This window comes from Panthera pardus, unplaced genomic scaffold, assembly GCF_024362965.1.
Source record: "Panthera pardus isolate Hobbes unplaced genomic scaffold, ASM2436296v1 HiC_scaffold_13, whole genome shotgun sequence".
In the NCBI taxonomy this organism is placed as follows: domain Eukaryota; kingdom Metazoa; phylum Chordata; class Mammalia; order Carnivora; family Felidae; genus Panthera; species Panthera pardus.
The window spans coordinates 21999626-22005792 of record NW_026526688.1 but is presented as its reverse complement, the minus strand read 5'-3'; the positions used below and the strand labels follow the sequence as shown (position 1 = coordinate 22005792).

The 6167-nt window shown below is 39.5% G+C and overlaps 1 pseudogene; it reads right to left on the bottom strand.

Annotated features, from left to right (window-relative positions):
* Positions 1-694: 694 nt before the first annotated feature.
* LOC109277379 (putative elongation factor 1-alpha-like 3) lies at positions 695-1957 on the bottom strand (annotated as a pseudogene).
* Between the last annotated feature and the right edge of the window lie 4210 nt (positions 1958-6167).

Below are 6167 nucleotides of genomic sequence, written 5' to 3'. Positions count from 1 at the left end.
TGAATTTTGTTTAATGTCATCTGTAAATAAAACTAGTTTTACTACTTCCTTTCTTATTTATATGCCATTTATTTGTTGTTATTTCCTATTGCATGGGCTAGTACCCTATAGTACAAGATTGAGTAGAAATGGTGAAAGCAAACATCTTGATTTGTTTCTATTTTTTTGAGAGAAAGCATTCAGTCTTTCATCATTAAGTTACATGTTAACAACAGTTTTTTCATAGATGCCCTTATTAGGTTAGGAAAACTCCCTTCTCTACTGAGAATTTTTATTGGAAATGGATGTTGGGTTTTGTCAAAGCTTTTTTTCACATCTAAAGAGATAATCATATGTTTTTTCTTTTGTAATCTGTTAACGTGGTGGATTAGGCAGATCAAATTTTTTTTCTCACTAAACTTTTGTTTTAATAGGTCTCAAAATTCTGTGACAGATTTTAGATCGTTGTTTCTATTAAGAAGTACTGATTTTAAAAACTAATAACTTAAAACTGCCACATATATACATACATACATACACACAAATAACAAATGGTCCACAAAACATTCTCCTTTCCTTCTGAAGGTTTTACGATGCATTGCTGTCATTAACCAGTCTTTTACCATTCAACTTAAATGGCCAATTGACACAAACAGTTCTGAGACCTTCCTTCCACCACTGATGAAGACGGGGTGACAGGTATTGGGGATAATATTCATTTAGCCTTCAGAGTCTTCTGGGCAGACTTGGTGACCTTGCCAGCTCCAGTTGCCTTCTTGTCCACTGCTTTGATGACACGCACAGCCACCATCTGTCTCACGTCAAAACAGCAAAACAGTCCAGAGGAGGATGGAGAAGCTTTCAACACACATGGGCTTGTCAGGAACCATATCAATGATGGCAGCATCAACTTATTTTTGAGAGATACAGTGTGCGAGAGCGGGGAGAGGCAGAGACAAAAGGAGACACAGAATCCGAAGCAGGCTACAGGCTCTGAGCCATCAGCACAGAGCCTGATGCAGGGCTCGAACCCACAAACCTCAAGATCACGACCTGAGCTGAAGTCCAGCGCTTAACCGACTGAGCCACCCAGGCACCCCCGTGGTGCATTTCAATAGACTTCACTTCAGTTATAACATCGACTGGAGCAAAAGTGACTACCACGCCTGGTTTAAGAACACCAGTCTCCATGCAGCCCACAGGAACAGTACCGATACCACCAATTTTGTAGACATCCTGGAGGGGTAGGCTTGTCAGTTGGATGAGTTGTTGGCAGAATGCAATCCAGAGCTTCAAGCATCGTGGTTCCACTGGCATTGCCATCTTTATGGGTGACTTTCCATCCCTTGAACGAAGGCATGTTAGCGCTTAGCTCCAGCAGGTTGTCACCATTCCAACCAGAAATTGGCACAAATGCTACTGTGTCAGGGTTGTAGCCAACTTTCTTAATGTAGGTGCTGACTGCCTTAATGATTTCCTCATATCTCTTCAGGCTGTAGGGCGGCTCAGCAGAATCCATTTTGTTAACACTAACAATGAGTTGTCTTACACCCAGTGTGTAAGCCAGAAGGCATGCCCCAGGGGTCTGCCCATTCTTGGAGAGACTTGCTTCAAATTCACCAACACCAGCAGTGACAATCAGGACAGCACAGTCAGCCTGAGATGTGTCTGTAATCGTATTTTTGATGAAATCTCTGTGTCCTGGGGTATCGATAATGGTCACATGATAATCACTGGTCGCAAATTTCCACAGGGAGATGTCAATGGTGATACCATGTTTACGTTCAGCTTTCAGTTTATCAAAGACCCAGGGACACTTGAAAGAGCCCTTTCTCATCTCAGCAGACTTCTTCCCAAATTTTTCAGCAGTTCTCTTGTTGATTCCACATTTGTAGATCAGATGACCAGCAGTGGTAGACTTGCCAGAACCTGCGTGTCCAATGACGACGATGTTGATACGAGGCTTTGCCTTTTCCATTTTGGTTTAAGTTTAGCAGTGTTTTCTACGACACCCGTGTTCCGGTGGCAAAACTTCGTAGGCTGAATTTCAAGTGTTTTTTTTTTTTTAATTTTTTTTTAATGTTAATTTATTTTTGAGACAGAGAGAGAGACACAGCATGAGCAGGGAAGGGGCAGAGAGAGAGGGAGACACAGAATGTGAAGCAGGCTCCAGGCTCTGAGCTGTCAGCACAGAGCCCGACGCGGGGCTCAAACTCACGAACTGTGAGATCATGACCTGAGCTGAAGTCGGATGCTTAACCGACTGAGCCACCCAGGCGCCCCTGAATTTCAAGTGTTAAACCGAGGTGGACTCCTGCATAAACATCATTTGATCAGGACATATTATTATTTATAAATATTTTTGGATTTGAGTTACTGAAGATTTTATAGAATGTTTGCATTTATCTTCATGAAGGCCATTGGTCCGTAGTTTCCTTATAATATTTTTGTCCAGTTTTGGCATCAGCATCATATTTAGATAAATTGGGAAGAATTTTCTGGATGAGGTTTATAAAATGGATATTATTTCTTGAATATGATTAACATATATTAACATTTTAAATCTTAACCTCTTTGAAAATAACATGAGGTAGGACATTATTATTACCATTTTATAGGATGGTTAATCTACTTGCTCAAGGGTCACAATTTATAAGAGTCACAGTCATGGAGCCAGAACTAGAACCTTGGCTGTCTGATACCAAAGCTCAACTCATAGCTACTTCAATATACTGATTTCTGTTACAGCCAAATAAAATGAAATAATTTCATTTCAAATGTAAATAGCCCATATTTTCTAATTCCTTTTAGCCCCATACATGAAGACTGAGAACATAGTAGAGACAGTGGAAGTCTTTTACTTAGGAAATATCTAGTCTTTGGAGGAATAACTGTGTAATGGGTTGTTAAAATGGGAATTTTTTTTTGGCCCCAAATTTTGCTGAGGTTATAAAAGGCCCAGAAACAAAATAAAAGGTACAAAATTTGCAGAAGGGATGGTCATAAACTCTTTTGCAGACTTACAATCAGCCAACAGCAAGAAACAGTTGGCAATTGAAGAGCCTGGAATAAGGAAAGTGGGAGAACTGTGTCATTTTTTCACCCACCAGCCCTCGTTGTAAGTTGAGAGGAGGAGGTTTGAGAAGACCATAGGCAGAGCCGGAAGTTTGCTCCCAATTGTGTAAGAGGCAAAGAGATTGGCCTTTGACGCTCGCCTGAGGAGAACAAATGCAAAAGTCAATGCTGTGAGCTGCCTGCAATGTCAGGACAAAGAAAGAGAAAAGGTAAGGAAGCAACTGTTCTTCCCTTGATGCATGAGAGTGAAGCAGGCTGAATCCTCTCAACAGATGTATCCAAAAAGGAGACCCAGCCAGGGTGAGCATACCACAGCAGTGAGAGGCTACGGCTCACACCAGCAAGAAAAGGCTCGGAAGGTGAGTCAGAGAAGGTTAGCTAGAGAGTGCATCATCCAGTCATAAAACTGCAAAATGGGACATCCAAAGAACGCACAAACGTGCACCCAAACATGAATCAGATTTGGGCCTCCGTCAAAACTTCCAATGCCATATCTACTGGCTAGTGTCTCATTTAAGACCTGAATTAATATCCATAAATATGATTTGTCTTAATGTAGGCACGTATGCGTGTGTGTGCATGTGTATGTGTGTGTACGTGTGCTCACGTATGTGTGTGAATTTTGTCAGGGTTTTGATAGTGGTGTTATATTGGCTTTGTCCAAAAAATTTTCCTTCACGGCCCAAGTATAACTATGCTTCTTCTGATGTTATTACCCTAGATAAAAGTTAAAGGAGGCCCAGGGAAAAACCTGTATTCTCCTGGTAAAGCTCTTTCCTACCCAATCTTACCTTTACAGAATTACCATTCGCTACAATAAAGTAACTAACAGGCCAGTGCCAAGAAGCAGGATGTTATTGGAATACGTTTTCCACCCACCCCCCACCTTCTTTTCCTGAGAGATCAACATTACACCCTCATTCCTTTTCACCTCAAGAAGTCCAGTCTTCTTGGGCATCCCTTCCTATCCAGACTTTCCATCTCATATGGCTTTGTACATCTACATGTAAACCCAATACTTCAATTCTCCCCAACTTTCTATATTCCTCCTCTAAAAGTCATGTTCACTCATCAACATAATCTATTATATCTTCAGCCTCTTTTTTTAAACATGTATTTCCCCTTCTTGCTCATGATTACAGGCTGTTTCCTGAGGACTCCAATTTCCTGCAGCTCTCTCAGGAGATTTTTCTCCCACTCCGTACATACCACGAAAACTAGAGGTCAATTAGGTGTAAGACTTGCTCCTCCTTGCTGCATCCAGACAACTTATCCTTACTTCCTAAAACTTGAAAATTTCGAGTACATGCCATAGAAACATGATACCGTTCATTCGCGGAGAACTTTACCACCTAGGTAGTGTTTTTCTTTCAACCACTAGCCCCATCAACAATTAGACTGACACTATGCCTATACAGATTCAACACTTTGACCACCCCATTTTCTTGACCTCTCTGCTTTCAATAATTTTGTCTTTCATTTTACCTCTTCCACGAATAACTACATCATCTCCAGTATCTGTTGCAGTCAACCCATTCCCTGATCATTACATCCTATCTTTAGAGTGCACCCTCTAGAACCATCACTCCAACAATCCTCGTTCCAAGAACTCACTGCAACTTCCAATCCACTGACCGGACCACTTTTTTATGCTGTATCACACATCTCATGCCCTCACTTCCTTACTTACCCAGCTTACATTCTATGAGCGATCATAATAATCACTAACTCCTACACCTTCCAGTCCTAGATCTTCTTTCCCTTCATTATATTCAGCTAACAAAACATCAATCGTGCTTAAATTCAATTCCAAATCCAACCCTGAGTTCTATATGCTGATTAATCTCTTGGTTGGTTGGATTTCTTTATTATATACTTCATCCAAGAACTCATGGATGCTATACTCCCTGAGCCCTTGCAGTTTTGAGTCGATTCATCTGTAACATTTACACCTTAACTGAAATGTCTCAGGTATATTTTTCTTCAAAAATTTACCCTCTACCTCCCACAACATTTCAAATATTCTTCCACTGTCTTCTGGCTATTGTGAAAAAATTGTCCTGATATTTGAGGTGAGTTTTTTCCTGGAATCCTGAGTAATCATGTAATTTTCCTTGAGGATCAGCAACTTCACCTTGATATAGATTAGCATTGACTGTTCTGGAACATGGTGTACATTTCAATTTTCAGATGCTATAACATTAATTTCATTTCAAGAACTTTTTAAAATTATATTTTGGAATATTTTCAGTTTTTTTTTTAAATTCTACAATGGTGTTCATTATCTTTCATATATATTATATTTCTCTAATTTCTTTTAGTCTCATTTTTCTTCTTCATATTATCTGAATTATTTTTCTAGCCTCTTTACCACTGGCTCAATTTTCAACACTATTCAACACTATGACATTATTTTCAATTAGTTCCAAAATTATGTCTTTTTATATTCAATTTATTTATCTAACTCTCTCAAATTATCTTCTTTAATATTCTTTTCATCTCTGGCTTATGGTTTCATGTATCCTACCCATGTATCTCTTTAATTTCTTTGAAAATGCAAAACATTAGTTGTGAATATTTCTCCTTTAATAGTAGGGTATGTAATCATTTAGAGTGCTCTGCATGGGAAGTTTATTTATCTTATTTTTAAAATACCCACAAGAATTTCTCATTTGTTATCCTATCTTTTCTCATTTCAACCATATTAGATATGGGTAGGTCTTCTTTTTTCCCATGTGTGAACTCTCCTCAAATCCCTTCCTATCTTATGTGAGTCTTTCATGGCACCATTGTAAAGACTGGGCTGGATTCACCCTGCTGTTCATTCACCTGTAAACAGGAGGTGATGAGAGGAAGGAAAGGCAGCCATGGGCAGTATGGATTGGTGATGTTGGTCCCTTCTCCATGTTCTTATCCATTTCATAAAATCCTGGTCTGTATTTTCTTTTGTCCAGTCACAGGTTGACCTATTCCCTTCATTTAGAGTGAGCTTCTGCGCCTTCATTTCACAAAGTATTTATTACCCACTCTGGGTAGGTTTTTTTCTCCCTTTTTAGCTGAATGTTAAGTTCCTAAGTGCAAATGAGAGGCTTTCAACCTATCCTTTAATCTGT